At 41.1% G+C, this 20,545-nt stretch overlaps 2 long non-coding RNA genes across 2 annotated transcripts; one reads left to right on the forward strand and one right to left on the reverse strand.

Annotated features, from left to right (window-relative positions):
* Positions 1-728: 728 nt before the first annotated feature.
* LOC127666901 (uncharacterized) lies at positions 729-16,514 on the reverse strand. The gene is made up of 3 exons (XR_007973739.1): positions 16,416-16,514; positions 6,478-6,605; positions 729-2,435 (listed from the first exon to the last, which is right to left on the reverse strand). It is a non-coding gene; the product is annotated as an uncharacterized LOC127666901 (long non-coding RNA).
* On the forward strand, positions 12,434-20,401 carry LOC127666900 (uncharacterized). Its single transcript, XR_007973738.1, has 3 exons — positions 12,434-13,774; positions 14,986-17,026; positions 20,317-20,401. It is a non-coding gene; the product is annotated as an uncharacterized LOC127666900 (long non-coding RNA).
* Positions 20,402-20,545: the final 144 nt, after the last annotated feature.

The raw sequence follows: 20,545 nt of genomic DNA on the forward strand, positions 1-20,545 counted from the left end.
ATACGCCACGTCTCTTGAGAATAACAGTGAATTGGAGAAACACAGATGAAAACAGTTGCAAGTATATATGTATGTTTTGCATATGATAAAGCATTTCATGTGAATAAGCCAAAATGGTGCTATGGCAATGTTATTCTCACATGGAGATAGGATTTTACATGGCTACTTCATATGCAACATAAATATATACCACAGATAAAGACCTAAACATAAAAACTAAAATATCCAGCTACGATACAGACTCTTACTTTCTCTGTTTTCTCTTGCAGTGCTGAGGACCGACCTAAGGCAGGAAAATGCTCCACCCCTGAACTACATCCACGGTCACTAAAATGTCATTATGTCATTGAATTCAGTCAAACTATAGGAAGCAGCTATCATGAGGCAGATATTATTTTGAAACTTTGATAAGTTTATCTATATAAATCTAGCTAACAACTACACCTGTTGGTGGAAGGTCATAAATAAGCTAAACTTGACACTATTCCTCAAGGAAATATAGTTCATGTATATGACAAAGGAAAATTTTATAAAGAATATATATATATACTTTAATTGTAATTATTTTGTTTAGATTATAATAAAATTAACTGATTTTTAACTTTCTTTTCCTCCCTCCAACCTCTTGCTTACTTTCAAATTCATAGCCTCTTTTTGTTTTATTGTTGCTATATATATGTGCATGTGTGTATAAACACATGCTCATAAAAATATAAATACATCTGCTTAGTCCTTATAATATATATTGTATTAAAAGGATAAAAAATAATACAGCCTAACTCTAATGACCCCAAGAAGTTAGAAGTTTAAAATGCTATCTTGCTTTGTTAGAAACTAGGTAAAAGGTCACATTCCAGAACCTGCCCTTTGTTTAGAGCTAGTAGAAAGGCCTTGAATAGGTGATCCTGGCCCCACAAGGTAACTGGAAATGGGCTAAACTTATCTTGCTTCTGTAAACTTACACCATTGCCCCTATGCAGGAGTTCACGCAGCTATAGACATTCAAGAAAATAGGAAACTAATTGGTCCACTGAGCGCGGGTTCCGATAATTTAAACTGATTGGCCTTAAAACTATGGAGTGATACAAATCGATTGGCTCACATTTCGCGGGCTCATCATGCTAAGAAATGATTGGTTTGTGATTCGCAGGCTTTGTCGTAAATTTATAAAAGCTGTCGCAATTTGGCACTCGTGGTCCACAGTCCTCTAGCCCTGCATGGTATACGGCTGTGGAACCCAGAATTCGAGAATAAAGAAATCCTCATGTTGTTTCATCTAGACCGTTTCTTGCAAGTGATTTGGGTGTCACCTTCCGGGGCATGGGGTGCTGGGACACCTCGGTTTTTTGGGGGGTCTTACAGTATAAGTGTTTTCAGGGCTATTTATTATTAGATAACCAATTGATGTGATTCCCCTGAGAAAGACTATGTCTCCCATTCTCAGCATTCCTTGGTTTCCTGTGGTGTTTTATCAAGAGTGAGGCCTCATGAGCTCTCCCTGTCCATTTAGCATAACTAGTGGAGCCAAATATGATCTTATTAAGGTCATATTTAGGCAGTCATGTTGGGAGACTCCCTGAATGTACCTTCTTTTACAGTTCTAGAAAACATAGTCTCTCAGCAAAATTCCTCCTCTTTTGGTTCCCATAATCGTTCAACCCTTTCTTCTGAAATAACACTAGATCTTTAGTATATTTTAAGTCTCCATATTTAAGAAAAACCTATCAGTATTATCAACTTTTACTTACTGTAGTTTACCTTCATCAACACCTAAAACAAACATTTAAGGTTTCCCCAAAGAGAAATAATAGGTAAATACATTTTCAAATAAATATTTTGACAAATGGGTCTTAGTACATGAAGGCTTTTCCACAATATGTAGTCAGAAGATCCTAAGAATCTAAGAAGGGCCAAAACTACTATTTCTGTATGTAGCCAGGTAAGAAGTGTAGCTTGGCCGTGTTGGGATGGCTGCCACACTGGACCACCAGCCAAAGTTCTTAGAACTAAGCCCTGTCCTGTGTTGGCAACCAAGTGCTTTACTATGGCAGTAGAACAAGAGCCTGAGTCAGAGGTCTGTGAACAGGAAGAAAGAAAGTAGATGGTGGTTCAATTTCTCAAGCCCCCACTCCAGTTATTTGGGACCCACATGAAGACAGAGCTTCATATCTGCTACATATGTGCAGGAGGCCATAAGTCCAGTCCAGGTATGCTATTTGATTCGTGGGTCAGTCTCTGAGAGTCCCAAGGGTCCCAGCCAGTTGACTGTTGGTCTTCCTGTGGGGTTCCTATCCCCTTCAGGGCCCTCAATCCTTTCCCCAGCCCTTCCATACAAGTCCCCAAGGTCCATCCTCTGTTTGGTGGTGGGTATCTGCATCCCTCTGAGTCAGCTGCTGTGTGGAGCCTCTCAGAATACAGCCATGCTAGATTCCTGTCTGCAAGCAAAAGAGTATCAGCAATAGTGTCGGGGATTGGTACCTACCTATAGGACGAGGCTCTAGGTGAACCAGTTTTGCTTGGCCATTCCCTCAGTCAGTTCCATCCCCTGTCCCTGAATTTCTTTTGTTGCTGTTCTTCTTGTTGTTTCGTTTTGTTTGTTTGGTTTGTTTTTCTTTTGAGACAGGGTTTCTCTGTATAGCCCTGGCTGTCCTGGAACTCACTCTGTAGACCAGGCTGGCCTCAAACGCAGAAATCGACTTGCCTTTGCCTCCCATATGCTGGTATTAAAGGCATGTGCCACCAATGCCCGGCCTGAATTTCTTGTAAGCAGGATAAATTTTGGGTTGAAAGTTCTGTGGGTGACTTGGTGTCCTTATCACTCCACTGAGGTTCCAGCCTGGCTACAGGAGGTGGCCTCTTTGAGTTCCATATCATTAATGCTGTCACAGCTAAGATCATCCCCATTAATTCTTGGGTACCTCCCGTGGGTCTCTGTTATGTCCCCCACCCAGGTCTCTGGCACATCCTCATGATGCCTCCCACCCCCCCACCCCAAACCAGTTGCAGATTCACATTCATTCTCACGTCATCTATCAATCTCTCCTGTCCCTTCCACACCTGACCCTCAACCTCCCAGTCCTCTCCCCATCCCTTCTCCCACCCAGTTCCCTCCCTCCATCTGCTTCCTGTAATTATTTTACTCCCCCTTCTAAGTGAGATTCAAGCATCCTTGCTTGACCCTTCCTTCTTGTTTAGCATCTTTAAGTCTGTATGGGCAAAGGCCATAACCAGTCATTCAAGGGGCAGCAGCTTGCTTCCCTGCAAGCACGGCTGCTTGCCCATAAAAGTTCCTGCCTAGTAGGTAACGCTTCTTGCCCATTTTACTCTCTATTCTTGAGTTGTTTCCAGTAGGAGTCTGTTTGTTTGTTTGTTTGTTTGTTTGTTTGTTTGTTTGAGACAGGGTTTCTCTATATAGTCCTGGCTGTCCTGGGACTCACTCTGTAGACCAGGCTTGCCTCAAACTCAGAAATCCACCTGCCTCTGCCTCTGCCTCCCAAGTGCTGGGATTAAAGGCGTGTGCCACCACCGCCCGGCTAGTCCAATAGGAGTCTTAATTTTGAGTCTAGTACTGAGTGGGGATCCTCTTCCTGCAGTCCTGAGTTAGAAGAGAAAACTGAACATGCTGATGTGAGACTGGCTTATGATCACCGGAATCTCCTGATTTCCACTTTATTTTTGTTTAACCAAAATTGTATTAAACTGGAAAACATACAGCCATTTTCATGCAAGAGTACAATGTACGTCAATGTCTTAAAGAACACACAATGATGACTTTACTTACAAACAGGGTAGGAAGAATGGGCATTCCAAGTTAAATAACCTTCCCCTATGATGGACCAGCAAGACTCCATCTTCAAGTTTGTCATAAGGTCAAAATAAGCTTGTTCCTATTTGACTGTCTTGACTCATTTTCTGTAATTTGACTTGTTCTTGTCCCAAATGTTGCCCTCAGCCCTGATTAGATAAGATGTTCTGTCAGATAATTTTGAGACGTTCTACCAAGTTCCTATGTAACCAAAACCCTTGGAACCTACCCCCGGCCATGCAGTTTTGGGGAGCAATATCAACTTCACTTTCCCCTATGTTCAATGCTATTTTTTTTCAAACCCTGATTTAGGAGGATTGCCCTATATGATAGAAAGTAAAGCTTGTTTAATTTATATAATGGTTTTCATTCTCCTTTGGTGGAATTAGCACCCAAATCCAGACTCCGTTCCCTGAGAGATCTAGGAGACCAGTCTGTGAACTAGTCCTTTGACTCCTTGTGCCCAAGGAACCTATTTAAATTAGGATGTTTGTGTTCAATTCTTCTCAAGATGTGTTTAAAGTTCACCTAGGGATCAAGGGGGAGCAGGCAGGGAATCCAGCTTTTACTCCCCTTGAGACCTTCTCTTTGTCCCCACAGTCCTACCAGAATTCCACAAGGACAATGTAGCAGGGCCTGTCTTAGCATGGCCATGGCTCATGGCTGGAAGAGTCCTGAGATTAATTGTCCTGGATCCACCCAATCAGTCCTGGTCACTAGGGTGGCTGTCCTTCTGACCTGAAGATACTCAAGCAATATCTAAGTCAAACAACTTCAATGTGACTCTAACACAACATTCTTACAGGTCGGGTATCCACAGTTACAAAGCAATGAAAAGTAGCTCAGATTTATTTATTATGTATTTCATGTCCATGGAATTCAAACTAAAAAGATTCTACATGCTTAAATTTCATCTGAGTGAAATATTGCAATGTCTACAGACTAATCAAGTCTTATTTAAAGAGCACTGAACTGTGAGTTTCAAATTAATTCCCATTAAACTTTGCTGCCAAATTATTGGGTTGTTTTTTGTTTTTGTTTTTGTTTTTGTTTTTTTTGTCAAATTTGTATTTGAAACAGAAGTTCTTCAAGAATTTCTTGTATTATTTTTACTGTTGATGAAGAGTTGTAGAACTCTGCTCCCAGATCTGTTCTTTACAGAAGAAATCATAGAAAGCTGTCATTCTCTTAGTGAATTCTGGATATATTATCTGAGTCTTCCCACCTCTGTGCATAGGTTCAGATGATGTGAACTAAGGAAAATGTTAAAAATCCAAACAAAAAGGATATTGGACAGTATTTCTTTACAGTGTTTATTTCCTACATGATCTCCTGAAAATTGAAGTTCAGAGAGCAAACCTAAAGACTGTAAACAATGATACTTAAGTGTCCTCTTCATACTGACATCAGTGTGATCATTCTCTAGCCTGGTACATGATCTACCTCACAGATTAGATCATATGGGCATAAAAGATCAAATAAAATTCCTGGGAATACTGAAAAGGTGAAACTACGACACACAGTCCAACAAAATACAAAAACACTATCTTGGAATCACAGCAGGTGTAGACCATGCTTGAGCACTAGCACCCACATCCTCAGCATGGTGTAGAGAACACAGTTGGCACTGGAGGGAAAGGGTGGGCTGCAGAGTGAGAGCTACTAACTTCCCAGGCATTGTCCTGAGCAGGTGAAATCCCACGAGAAAGATCACAGCTGACTCTCCCGGTTCCTGAGCACTGTTTTACACAGCTGCTTCCTTTTATTCTCCACAAACGCAGCAAAGCCTGTCATTCCAATTGATCCATCACTCCTCGTTTTCTCCCTCCCTCCATCTATCCCTGCCTACATAGGATCCTCTTCACACTAGAGTGAGACCTGTCATTCAGGTTCCTTCTTTCCTTCTGTCCTTCTTTTCTTCTTTCCTTCCTTATTCCTTTATCTCACTAAATACTCCAGTCTGTCCCAGAACTCACCGTGTTAATCAGGAGGCCTGGAACTCACAGGGATCTACCTGCCTGAGTGGACATGTGTAGCTCAGATCCATGTCCTGCAGAGGCTAGACTTAGTGGAAGACCAAGAGTTGAAGTAAGGATTGGAAAATACAAAGCTCTTCCAAGATTCGAATTGCATAAAGGCCACACTCTCGAAGCCAGGTGGCTGGGTTTTCAGTGTCTGGGCCAGCACTACCATGATCATCCACCCCACTGGTTGTTGAACCACCCCAGGTAAGGTAAGTTGTATAGCACATGTTTGGGATCTGGAAACTGCTAAAAAAAATAAAAAGATTCCCTCAGCGAGGTATGCCCGTTCGTACTTGAAACCCCTACTCTAAGGAGGTAAAGAAAAACAAATCTGAAGCCAAGACTAGCCTAAGCTATCTACATAGAGCTCCAGAATAATGGGGGCTGCACAGAAATCTGTCTCAAACCAAAACATAAAAGATACCCTCAGCATATTGTATGCACCTGAAGGAGGTAGAAAGGGAGGGTTCCCCTGGACAGAGGCTACATTTGAATTTAGAGGGCTGGGGACTTAGTATGGCATTAATGATCTTGCCGGGCATGCACAAGGCCTTTGTTCTGCCTGGTAAATCCAAACTGGAGGAAGCAAGGAAAGATGGAAATGGGAGGGGAGCCCCTAGATTGATCTGAAAAGAAGGGTCTGGGTACCTCAATAGAAGTTCACGTTGATCCAAAAAGAGTGTTCCCAAATTCTCAAAGTTGCTGCTCATGTACAATCTATGTCCCAGCACACGTGAGCATCAGAATGCCCACCAAGGTCCCCATGAGGACTCCTTCTGAAGAGAGAAAACCACAATTAGCCCTATGACCAATATGTCCACTCCACCCCTCATCTTTTCCCTAGGGCTGATGGGAACAAGCAAAAGAAACTTGTCCCAAGTACTGCCATTTTGTTTTCGGACTCCATTTTAATCATAGAGTGAAACTAAATTCAAGTTCCCTGATCCTAAGGCAGCTGGAGACTTCTCAGTAGCTGACTAGCTTCTGATACTCATCTTTTCTTCCGTAAAACATAGTAACTGTTCCTAACCACAAAAAGAACAAATGGATTTGATTGGTTGGACTATAAAACCTACATTCTATATCAGTTGGCACAGCTCAACCACATAAGGCCCTAACCCTAAATCTTGATTGGTGGGAAAATGTAACTGTAACCTGGCACTGACGTTTGTGGTTTACAAGCTTAAAAAGCTCTGTAACACCCGCACTGGGTGTGGGAGCAGAGTCACAGTTCAGCTCCCAAGTCTGTTATCTGCTCTGATCAAGCAGTAGTGGCTTTATTTCAATAACTTTTTGTCACATGCATTGTCCTGGTGTTTGAGTTGTGTTGGATTCCATAACTTGACCATCCTAGGAATGAATATGATATACAAATTTCCAGGTGTTTAATACTTTTAAGAAAGCTGAAAGAAGTAAATATAGATGACAAAACTACCTTTGCATGTGAGAGGCAGGGGCATTTCTGTAATAGAGAAGCTGACAGAGGATCCCTTTAAGGCGTTCTTAGCAGGCCTGGGCGTTCCTGGGCTCCAAACAGAGTTCTGGGCAGCTTTTGCACTTCTTCTTCTGGCCCAAAGCCCTTTGAAGCCACGCCCAGCATCCTAGGTTCCTGGGACTGTCAGAAGCAGGATCCTGGTCAGGGCAGTCTCCACCATCACAGGTCTCAAGTTCCAGCCCTTTCTCCTTCAGCAAGCTTGGCGAGGGTTGGTCTGGCTCCTCCATATCTTTGTTGTTGTCCACATCTCCTGGGGACACGTGTGGCTCCCTCCCACTTTCACTCTGGAAGATCTCTGTGTCCTTCTTCATGGCACAATTCAATCTGAGCTGGCAGTCCCAGCTCTCAAATACACAGGGAAGGGAGTATGGTTCCCACTCAATAGACCAACCTTTCTCAAAACAGTGACTTGGATTTGTGCAGAAACAAAGTAGCCAGAACTTGAAATATCATAAATTCAGGACAAGATGTGTGGATTTGGCAGTGCCTGCTCAGCAGAATCTGCTGGGTTGTTTGTTTGTTTGTTTGTTTGTTTGTTTTTTCATGAAACAGGGACAGGACTGCTCCATCACCTTGGCTTCACCAATGTAATGCTGAGGGACCTTCTGATTCAGAAGTTACCAGTTATTTAATTGTTGGTGTCTGAGAATCACCACATGAACCACCCGAACATTAATCTCGGTAAAATAGGAATGGTTTATTGATCACCATACCCCAAGACTCATCAATCAGGGCCACATTCCAGGCTCAAGAGCTGAACTATGACCCCAAGTTAAGGTCCTATGAGGCTTTATAAGTCTGAGATTTATGAACATCTGTGCCAAGTTATTTCACCGATCAGGATTTAGGGATGGGGGATTTCCTTAGATGTATGTCTTTGTTGGACATTTATCCTGTTGTCATTGGCTGCAGTATTCAACTGCAGCAGGGGACTGCCTTCTCCAACATTCACGTCTTAATTTGTCAACCAAGATGGCACCTGTCTCACATTCATGTCTTAACTTGCCAACCAGGATTTCAGTTACATACAGTACATATCTCTTTCTGCCAAGTAGGATGTCAGTTCCCAGGGAGGTCTTAGGAACTTAAATTTTACTTGACCCCTAATTAAAATGGAAATCTTATTCTAAATAGATGCAGGTATCTCTCTTATGTTGGGGTCCATCCAGAGATAGCTTATAAAGGCAAATACCATAAACACGTATACACAGGTGTAGGAAGTGCTGTTGGGCCATTGGATCAGGTCCAAGCTTACTGTGGGTAACTATAGCAAGCAGTTCTTCTGACTTCTATCGTGACTGAATAAGTGACAAAGATAGAACATAGAGGATAAAGGAGAAGGGGAAAGGGACAAGAGAGAAGGGAACAAGGTATGTATTCAGGGGACAGAGGTGACAAAGGACTGCCTCTGGAGAGAGGGGAGACAGAAGTGACCAACAGGAAAATAGCAGATTTTAAAGAGAAAGGGGGCAACCCTATGTTAGGATGAAGTGTTTAACTTTAGTTGGGCATATGAATTAGGTGAGCCCGAAGGAGCTTTTGGTTGGTGGGCATCAATACTTTGATAGCTGAATCTTGGTAGTCAGCCTCAAGAGGAAGCAATGGCCAAATAAGGGAATACATTGATAGCTAGCTTTGCGAATCTAATCGAAAAGTTTTTAGCAAGGCAGAGGGAAAGAGGGAAAGGGGCAAGGCCTGGCAGAGGCCCTGTTTGTCATGTCTGGCTGGCCAGAGTGCCTTCACCCTGGCTGCACCGAAAGTGCAAGTTAGACAGTTGGTTTGGGTCCCTTCTTTTGTGTGGTTCCCAAAGAGAAATGTGCCCACCAAGCCAGCAGCTACCAGAGAAACTCTGCCTGCACTAGAGATCCTGGAAGTGTCTGGCTCCGGGAATCCTCAAGTGAAATTGTGCAAAGAAACTCCAGGCTCTGGTTCCCTAGTCACACCAGGCAGGGGTCCTTCAGCCAGAACTGTGGCCATTGCCAAAACAAAATCAACTCCAGAAACGGTGGCATCAACCCGTGTCCCCTGGCTCAAAACAGGGAGGAACACGGCCCATGAAAAAGCAATGCTTCTTCCTTTGAGAATACAAGAACCCAGAGACGCTGTCCCCATCATCTGTTATCTTGTCTCAGCTTTCTTCAGGTAAAAATGTCAGTGTTTGAAGGGTAAGAGATAAAGAATTTCTGATCCAGGTGGGAGGAATATCTCGGTTGGTTTCCTCACTCAACTGCTGTTGACAGGGCTATAAGGAACACTGATGTGCAAGTGTCTCTAGGGCATGTTGACTTGCAGTCTCTGAGGTAAACACCAAGAACAGGTAAGGCTGGGATCCATGAAAGGCTATGTTGTTGAGGGTTTGGGGGTTTTCTTTGTTTGTTTTTTGGGATCCTCCATCTTATCCTTCACAGAGGCCAGAGTGGTTTACTTCCCCATCAACAGTCTGCAAGAGTTCCCTCTTCCCTCTGGCCCCTCCTCACAGCCTCTCCAGCACTGGCTCTCCTTTGCTCTCTTGAGGACCACCATTGCCATTCTGGCCGGGATGAGAAGGAATCTCAGAGAAGAGTTAGGGCCTTCCTCAGCTGACCAGAGGATGAACACCTCCCCCAAACAGATCAGCATTTACACTTCAGCCTCTGAGAACAGACTTGTTCACTGTCAGGCATGTTGTTGGTTCAGTGTTGGTGTTTTCTTCTCTCTCTTCTTTAAAACCCTGGGTTCTTAGTGTCTTTTGGAAAGGAATCCTCTGCCAGATGAGAAGCTATCTATCGTGATGGGCAAGTTTCTCCCACTGCAGCATTTGAGCATTCCCTTTGCTGCAGGGTCTAAGGTTTTCAGTTTCATGATGCTCCACTTCCTAGCTGATGAAATTATTTCCTTCAGGAAGTGCTTGGCTATGAGATTTTGTTTGGTTGGTTGGTTGGGGAGGTTGGTTGTTGTTGTTGCTTTGGTTTTGTTGTTATTGTCATTTGGAGGGGTTGATGTTTTGTTTGTTTTGTCTGTCAGCTTTTGGAACTTCGGGTATCACAGGAAGAATGGATTCCTGTGAACAGGTGTCCATAGAGGGTGACAGAGAAAGGAGTTCTTCTAGTGTGTTAGCATTCGCTCTAAGCTCCACCCCACAGTTACCTGGCAACAGCCAGGTCCCTACTCACTTTAAAAGGGGCTGCTAGCCCCTCCTCTTGCTGTTGGCTTGCCATCCTGTTCCTTCCTCATTCCCTGCCTCCCTCTATCTCTACTCCTCTACTTCTCTCTCTGTGTGTCTCTCTCTGTCTCTATCTCTCTCTGTCTCTGTGTGTGTGTGTGTCTTCCTTCCTGTCTCCCTCCCCCTCTGTCTCCCTTCCTCCTTCCCCCTCCTCCTTTTCTGTCTGTCTCTCACTCCCTCGCTCCCCGACCTTCTCCCTCTCTGTCTCTGTCTCTCTCTCTCCCCCTTTCTCTGCCTCTACTATCCTACTACCGTCTTGACTCACTCCCCATGCCCTGAATAAACTCTATTCTATATGATGCCATGTGAAGTCATGTGACTGGTCCCTCAGGGGAAGGGATGCCCCAGCAATGGCCCATGGAGGCACCCCCTTCCTCCACACCTCACCACACCTCCACCAAACATACCCCTTCTCTCTTTATCTTTTTATAAATACATCATAGTAGCCATCCAGTTTTCCAAGGACAGTTTGTTCAAGGTACGGTCACTTCTTAAAAGTTTATTTTCTGCATCTTGGTAAAAACTCAGGTGTTGCTTCTGGCCCGGGTTTGTCTTATAGAAGCTCAGGTCTGATCCATCTAGCCAACTGTCTGACTGTCAGCATCCTGGGGCCTGTTTCTACTACTATGGCTCTATGAGACTCCCAGAAATCAGGTGTGGTAGCTGTTAGTATTCTGTCTAAGCTCCACCCCACACTTACCTGGCAATAGCCAGGTATGCCCTGCCCCATAGACCTGGCTACTTGCCCCTTCTCTCTCTCTCATCGCTCTAGCCTCTTGGCACTCTCACCTCTCTGCCCCTCTTGGGCTCTCCTCCCCTCCCCCCCTCCACGTGGTCATGGCTGGCCTCCACTTCTCTACTCTCTACTCTCTCTCTCTTCTCTCTCTCTTCTCCTCTCTCTCTCTCTCTCTCTCTCTCTCTCTCTCTCTCTCTCTGCCTCTCTAACTCCCATTGAAAGGATGAAAGGGCTTAAAGGGGGGAGTATAGGGGGTTAGGTGAGTGTGGCTAGGAGGTGTGGGGGAAGGTGTCCAGGCGGGCCCTTGCCTGGGCACCTCTGCCCCTGAGGGACCACACACACACACAGACATGGTATAGAATAGAGTTTATTCAGAGTAGGGGATGGGAGTTAGTGGTAGAGAGAGGTAGAGAGAGAGGGAGAGAGAGAGAAAGAGAGAGAGAGAGAGGGAGAGAGAGAGAGAGAGAGAGAGAGAATAGAGAGAGTGGAGTGGAGGCCGGCCATGACCACGTGGAGGGGGGAAGACCCCAGGGGCAGAGAGGTGAGAGAGTGTGGGAGAGCAGGAGAGCAAAAAGGGGAGAGGAGGAGCAAGTAGCCCCTCTTATAGTGGGCCAGATCTCTGGGGCGGGGCATACCTGGCTATTGCCAGGTAGGTGTGGGGTGGAGCTTAGACAAAACCCCAACACCCATACTCTGCCCTGAATAAACTCTATTCTATACCATGTCTGTATGTGTGTCTGGTCCCTCAGGGGGAAGAGGTGCCTGGGCATGGGCCTGCCTGGGCACCCCCTTCCCCACACTGCCCTGCCACATTCCCTAAACCCCTCTCTCTCTCCTTTTATGACTCTTCATTGGTGCTGAAACCCTGGAACAAACCCATCAGTAGCAGTTCCTGTATTGTTTCCTTTTGGAATAATGTGACTCTCCTGGATGTTTTGCTATCCTAATGTTTAAGAAAGCTGACAAAGAGTCTGACTAGGTGACTGTGGGTGGGCTGAAGTGACTGGCCTGGAATTTGCAGCGACCTCCCTTAACTAAGCAGGTAGAGCGCTGGGATTACAGGTCTGCCCCACCTCACCCAGATCGCCTCTGTAAATAACATCTTAAAGAGTAAAATAATGGAAACCTAGGCCAAGATCACAAGACAGTTGCCAGTGCAGTTTTCCTTTCAGTGAAGGCAGCAGATAAGGAAGCATGCTTGTGTGGAGCAGTAGTGCTGTTCTCCTGGCTCCAACCACTGAAGGGCAGCTGGCAGATGGAAGGAGGCAGTTACCTACGCTGATCTAGGCGCCCCATTCGTCAGGGTTTGGGGAGTGTTCCAGGGTTGCTGTAGTGGTGAACCTGCAAGGCACATCTGAGGCACACTACTATAGGACCAAGGCTCTATTGTCTGTCTTCCCCAGACAAGCCTATCTGCCTGGAGAGCCTGCCCAGCCCCCACAGCCAACCTGAGAAGCATTTCCCTCAGAGATGATCAGTTACCACCTCATGAAGACTCTCCCGAGGGCAGGAAGCAAGACAGCAGTTTTTCCCAAGTCAGTACATCATGAAGCTGGGGCCCAGTCCCCAGTCTCTGATCCTCCTTAGCACCTGAAGCCTCCATCGCGTGCACAAACCAGACATTTGGCTCCAAACAACTCATTCACAGGAGGAGGACTTAATGTAGCTACCTGGATTTATATTGGAGTCTTGCACTTTCTTTGTGACAGTGTTTCAGTCTTACAATGTTAATACAATAGGTTGCTTAAAACTTGGATAGCAGGAGGCAGAGTCTGCCTCAGGCAGTGGGTTCCCAGCTCTTTTGTTTGTTTGTTTGTTTTGTTTTGTTTGGGGGGGGGTCTTTTGTAGTCTACCCGGTCCCAGTCGGGCGTGGAGCTTGCTGTGCCAGTATTCGCCAAACCCAGGAAGGGAAGGGAAGGGGATGACAAGGGCGAGAAGAAATCTTTTAAAATCACTTCGTTCTTGAAAACAGAAACCAACGTTGCGGCCAAAAGAAAAGGTGAACACCTCATTCAAAAAGCCAAAAAAGCAAACCGAAGCCGGACCATGCTGAGCCGATCCAGGAGCACCTAGAAGGATCCGATTTAAGGCAGGCTGTTCTAGGGGGACTGCTGCAGAAAGCACTGAGTTCCCTGCCCCGCGGAGCCAGGCTCGCGCTGGAGCAGACGACTTGAATTTTGTGGCCAAGTCCCTCGCCCTCTGTCCCCAGTCTTGCCTTCAGCAAAGGGGGAGTGTATCCACTAGGCTGGGAAAAAAAATAAAATAAAACCCTCAACAACTCTCAGGCACAGCCCAAGAGCCACCTGCGGCCTTTCGCAGAGAGAAATCCTGACTCTGCTGCCTTCTCGTCCCAGAACCCCAGGATCAGAACCGCCGCGGCGTCTTTGCATCCCCGGAGCTGCACATCTCCTGCCGGTGAACTTGACCTCCAGACTGCCGTCATCCTTAGGGTAGGACACTGAAAGGAGTGAGCGGCGGGCTCGGAGATCATCTAAGGTGCAGCAAAATCCAGGTAGTTTGAGCCTTTGAGTCGGGTTCGAGGCTGCAACTGGTCCCGGAGGCAGTGACAACCTGGCAGGCCAGATTCAGCACGTCCTTCCCGGTTCACCAAGCAGGGCGGCTCGACTCCCTGCAGTGCTCTTTGCTTAGGTCTGTAAGACTAGACTGAGCATAAAAAGGGCAGCTGCTGGCTGCGAGTCGATTTGAACAGCAACAGCATCAAATCTCTGTGAAGCCTGATCCCAAGTAGAAAATAAGTAACTCTCCTGATAAAGCATCCATTTTGCCATTCAGTGTGTGTCCATAACCCGATCTCAGCTGTTGTTAGCCTTAACTTTAATAAACTTTAAGTGACATAGCTAAACTTTTTCTTCTATGCTTATCTTTTGGAGTAATGGACTAATTTTTGACTAAACTATTAACCCTTCAATACCACAATACGATCAGAAGTCATACTTTTTTGTGTGGTTTCTGCCCTTGTGTAATGGTTTTTACTGTTTGGGTTTTTTCTTTTCGTTTTTCTTTTCTTTTTTTTTTTTCTTCTCTCTTTTACAATATAGAAAGCAATTTATTTCTACCAAGATAGCCGCATTTCCGTGAAAACACAGGGGGCTTGGTCTAAAAAAATGATCAGACCCTTCAGAGGCTTAGAGAAGTTTGTTTGCCAGACTGACACTGAAGAATTTGTTAAGCTTTTGAGTCCTAATCTGCCAAGTGCCTAGAAACTGCTTTTCTTCAAAGAGTGGACTTTATATTTAGAGGACCGACTTCTCCTCTAAAAAATAAAGTGATGAAAAAATAAAAAATAAAAAATAAAGTGACCAAAATTCATGAAAATTAAACTTTTATTCAAAGGTTGGCCTCTAATTAAAAAATGGAAAGGGCCGACTTTTATTTAAAATTTGGACTATCCTAACAGCTTTTTCGTAAATGTTCAACTTTTTATTTATGGGTTAGAATTTCATTGAAAGGGTTGACTTTTTATTAAAACTATTGACTCTTATGGAAACGATACCTTTTTATTTAAAATTGTCCTGTTATTTGAAAGAATGACTCTGTATGCAATTTTTAAATGACCCACTTCTTGTTCACACTGTGAACTTTTATCAACAGGATGGAATCTTTGCTTAAAAAACTACAAGTTATGAAAATTTTTTTAATTTAATTTAATTTACTTAATGTAAATTAAATTGAACTTAATTTGGTTTTTTTGTTTTTTTACAGGTTGTACTTTTACAAAACAGAATGTGTCTTTATAGTAAAGCTGACTTTTTGTGAAAACGATGCGCTATTTGAAAGTGGCATTGACTTGAAAGAATTAATTCTTCATTGCAAAGGCTGATATCTTATGAAAAGGTTGAACATTTTTATTTACCCCTATGGGGCAGCAGAAATACATAGTGAACTTTTGAAAAATTTTCAAATTATCATTTTTTTCTTTTATATATTTGGCTGGCTCTTTTACCCAAATAAGCATGAGCACACACAAATTACATAGCCTTCATTATATATATGTACACCATAATATAATACAATGAAATGTAACATAACCAGCTATAATGAAAAAATAAAATGATGAAATGAATTGATCAAAAAAATCTAAAGAGAATGATCAAATGAGCTAATAAGAAACATTAAATATGACATGAGGATTTTATGACAAGTAAGGAAATGAAACTGTGAACCGAAAGCTAATGAAAGACGGACGGTAAGGAGAGAAAATAGGTTGAAATGTAATGAAATGTAAAAACAATAAAATGACAAAAATGATGGAGTGAAAGAAAATAGATAAAATTAAAATTGAAAATAAATTCAATTAATTCAATTAAATATGATAGAATGAAATAAAATTATTTAGAATAATGAGATGGTGAAAGGAAATAATAAAATAAAAACTATTGTGAAATGGATTTTAAATCATGAGATGAGTTGAAATGAAATGTAATGTCATCTAATCATGTGAAATGTTATTTACTTAAGAACAATGAAAGATAATCAATGACATGAAAGATACAGTGAAATGAAATGCAGTGGCTATGAAAACAAATATACCAAAATGAGCTGATACAGCATGGAGTGATAAAATGGTGATATGTGATGACATAATGAGGGTCAGAGATGATGTGAATCTTAGTATTAAAGTGACAGGAAATAAAAGGAAACTGTTATAAAATATAGGATGAAAGCGTGATAAGGGAAATTAAGAAAGGGAATACAGGATGCTGCAGGGAAGCATAATAAACCTAAACCAAGAGAAGTTGAACAGAACAATGGTCAAACAAGATAAATTAAATGATGAAATAAAATCATTTAAATTTAAATTTGATTATATTTAAGTGTATGACACTGTCTTCACACTGTTTAGTCTTTCCCCCTCATGTCACTATATCCTTTTATTATTTTATTAAGTTTCATTGTGTTATATTAGTTTCTTTCATCGTTTCACTTTTTATCAAATTTCAAATGTTATTATTATGAGAGGATTTACTTTATTTCCAAATATCATACTGTTTCATTGTCCCATGTCACTCTTTTTGTCACTCATTGAATCACATCATCATCCATTCACGACTTAATTTCACTTTGAAAACCTCATTTAATTACATATATTTGATTACAAGACATTTCATTATTTTCTTCCATTTCAAAATTACCTGTTTGGATACAGTGAGGCAGAGCCGGCTTCACCAAGTAGGCTGTCCCTGCTTGCAAACACCAAACAGGCTGTGGAGGAGGCAGATAAGCAAATTTTCTGAAGAAAACGGTTTAAATTAAATCGTTCTTTAAAAAATGGAAACCAGGCTCTGTTACCAGATAGAAAAGGGCAAACCACACATCTGGCAAAAAAAAAAAACAAAACAAAACAAACAAAACAAAAAAAAAACAGCAGAAAGCCATCCACTCTGTAAGATCCAGCAATGCATCAGGGGTCTACCCTGGGAGTGTGGGGTGGGGACCAGGGGGGGTCCTACTTGCAAGGGAAGTGGGGAGTCAGAACTACAAAAATCACACTTCATGGTATCTTCTGACAAGGGGACCCACTCACATGGCCTTTCCCAGTTTACCAGGCCGGCTGCTCTGCACCCAGCAGGCAGTTGCTCCACTATCCAGTAAGACACTGAGCTTTATCATGGAAGCTGCTGACAATGATGCAGTTTAAACAGCAACAGCATCAAATCCTGTAAAGACCCAGTTTCACACTGGGGAGCCTGACGCGCACTAGAAACCGGACTTCACTCGCCTGATAAACCATGCAGCAGCATCGGTAAGTTTAACTTCCATAAACTTTTGGGGACACTCATAATATTTTCATTGTGTCCTTACCTATTGCAACAATTCTTGAGCTTAGGATCAGTTTTTGAAGAAACATCATTGGTTTTCATCTACAAATACTCTTTACCCTGCAGTACCAAAATATGTTCTGTGACTATAACGTTGGCCATCTCCTTCTCTGATGATTTTTCATTCTCATTTCAACATCAGTTCTTTATTTCAATTCATTAAGCTTCAATATTTTATTATATTACTTTTAACTTCATTCATTAAATTTCTTTATGGTTTTTATTGCAATACATCATTTTATTTCATTTATTTTTATATCATATACACTTCAGTCCACTTTCTTTCTTTAAAAGTCATTCACTAGATTTCAGGCCAGAATTTCATTTCCTTTCATAATGTCATAAAAATCGTTTCATTTAACTTGAATTGAATTTGGCGTCTCAGTTGGTCGTCATTTTGTTTAGCCTTCTTCATTATTTTGTTTCTTCCTTTTCTTTCATTACATTTGGTTCCATTGTATTAATTTATATTTCCTTTCATCCTTCCGAGGCTTTATCAACGACCTTTTCCTCCAATTTCGTTGATACCATCTCACTTTATGTTGTTATTTTGTGTTTTCGCTATATTTCATGTCATCGGATGTCCTTTAGTCCATCGCTTTCATCTCTTCCTATTGTCAGTTCGCATCCTATCAGCTCATTTTCAAATATCCAACTTTGCATCTTCTCCTAATCTCATTGTTTCTTTCATTTCACTTAATTACATTGTGTTTGATTACAGGATGTTCTATTTCATTTGGACTTGTTTCTCTATTTTAAAACCATGTCCTAAATGTTCCTCATTTCACTACCTTATTTATTGTCATCTCATCCTTTAATTGATTTAATTGATAGGTAAGTATGTCATCACATGAAAATTAATTGTGTCCATCGAATTTTACTTCATTTTTCCATTTAATTTAATTCCATCTTCTTCATTTTTGTTTCATTTTTGTTCACAATAATTTCTTTTTTGAGTTTTTATTTATTTTTACTTCTTTATTTTATTTTTTATTTTACTTTTTCATTTCTGATTCAGTTATTTATTTATATATTTGTCTTTTACCAATTTATTGTATTATTTTTATTTATGTAGTTATTTTTATATATATTTTTAATTTTTAACTTCATTTTATAATATCATCATGTAATTTACTTCTCATTTTCTTTGAGCAGAATTTGATTTTTTAGCCTTTTTTCACCACAAAAACTCAATTACATTCATTAAATTTTATTTCTACTTTCTATTGTATTTCAAATCATCATTTTATTTCATCCCATTGTTATAATTTAGTCTGTTACTTTCATTAGATTAGCTCTCTAAGTTTTGCTTCAATGCCTCTTTTCCTTATGTTGCTTTACAAAACTATTTTATTTTTTGTTTCAGTGCACTAACTCATTGGCTCGCCATGTTATTTACCTTCTTTTCATTATTTCATTTCATCGTTTTACTTATCCCCTACATTTTAAAATTAATTTCATTAATTTTAATTACTTGGTTAATTAATATATAGAGAAATAATAAATATATAAAACATGCAACAAATGTATTAATAGACCCATACATATAAACATAAAATATAAATTAAAATGCATTAATTAAATTTCATTGCAGTATTTCCGTTTTCTGTCATTATTTCACAGAATGGTTTTACTTTATCCTTAAGTGTCTTACTTGATCTTCATACTGTCTAGATTGTTTATATCATTTCACTATATCATTTTTTATTTCATTAATGTCATTTTTTTCTATTAGAGTTTGTTTCATCATTTCACTTTGTCACATTGCATTTTAATTATTATAATGAGATGATTTATTTTATTTACTGGTTTCAAATTGATGCCGTCCTGTCCTGTGTAGTACAGGTTGACCCGAGTCATAGATCTCACTGCCTCCGCCGCCCCAGCGCTGGGACTAATGGCGTGTGCCACCATGCCTAGCTCCAGAGGCTTTTTATTTCATTATTTCTTTTTATCATCTTGTCATTATTTCTGTTTATTACACTTAATTTTAATTACATTGTATTTAGTAGAACTAATTATTTAATTTTTTTTCATTATTTGAAGTCACTTCCTTCTACCATTTTACTGCATTTGTTGGTTTCTTTTGATTCCATTTCAACCCATTTTGTTACACTGAGTGATCCACCACAGTTCATCACGATTCTGTTATTTCCTCATATTTTATGTGGATACATTATACTGCCATTCATTACTTCTCTTATGTGTTTCATTGTATTTCATTTTATTAAAAATATCATTTTATTTTCTGTGATTTCATTAGCAAGTATAACTTCAATTTGTCTCATTTATTAAATAAAGGCATCAAACTTTTATCATATAACTATTTCCATTGTATCAGCTCATCTCAGTATATTAATTTATTTCATACATTCACTTTACTTAGATTCATTATTGCATTCATCAAATTTAATTACATATCATTGCATCTGCCTACATGACATGATCAGAAAAGAAATAATAAACCAAAATAACATGAGAAAACATGAAAAAAACAAGTTTTCAAAGGGTGATATGTACATTCTAGAATAAAACTAATATGATAAACATCAAAATAATAGAAAATTAAATGTAAAATTAATATGTATAATACAATGAATAAATTACAAGGATAATAAATGATTAAAAATAATAATAGAATCCCATAAATATCAAGTGAGCAGAAACAATGAAATGACTGTGTGAAATGAAACAAAGGAAACATAAAATGAAATAATTAAACTATGAAATGTGGTTAAATATTGAAAGAAAGGGGGGGAACTTGAAATAGAAATTGAGGAAGGGGAACATCAAGTGGGAAAACGCATCCAGGAGAAAAGGCTGCAGGCAAACTGTTTCTTATTTCATGGATCTGAGGTGTAGGGCCAGGCCTATTGTGGGTAGGGCCAAACTAGGATGGTGGTCATGAGTTCTCCAAAAAAGCAGGCTGAAAAAGCTGGCAGTAGCAGCCAGACAGGGCCTTTGCTTCAGCTCCAGGCTCCAGGCCATGCCTCCCTTCAGGGAGGACAATTTGGGGAACTGAGAGTCAACTCAGCCCCTTCCTCCCAGAGGGGCCTCTGCCCATGGCTTTTCATCAAGATAGGAGGCCTAAATAGCTCACTTGCCTTGGTCAAGCTGTCTCTTCACAGAATGGAAAGGTGACTAAACGTATTTACATTTCAATTATATATATATATGTACATTCTAGAATAAAACTAATATGATATATATCCAGAGAGCTGACTGGGAGGCCACACTCTCCTGACCCTGGGCTGGGTTGGACTGGCCTGGATTTGCAGCCACCCTCCTCCTGCACCCTCACAGGTGAGCGCCCTCACAGGTCAGCACCCTCACAGCCCACCAGGCTCTCTTTGGTAAATACTGTTCTTAAGCATAAAATAAAAGACACCTTGGCCAGGAAATTAATGCAGTGGTCACTGCGTTTTTATTTTGAAATTGATGGC

Source organism: Apodemus sylvaticus, chromosome 16 (genome assembly GCF_947179515.1).
Source record: "Apodemus sylvaticus chromosome 16, mApoSyl1.1, whole genome shotgun sequence".
NCBI classification, from domain to species: Eukaryota; Metazoa; Chordata; class Mammalia; order Rodentia; family Muridae; genus Apodemus; species Apodemus sylvaticus.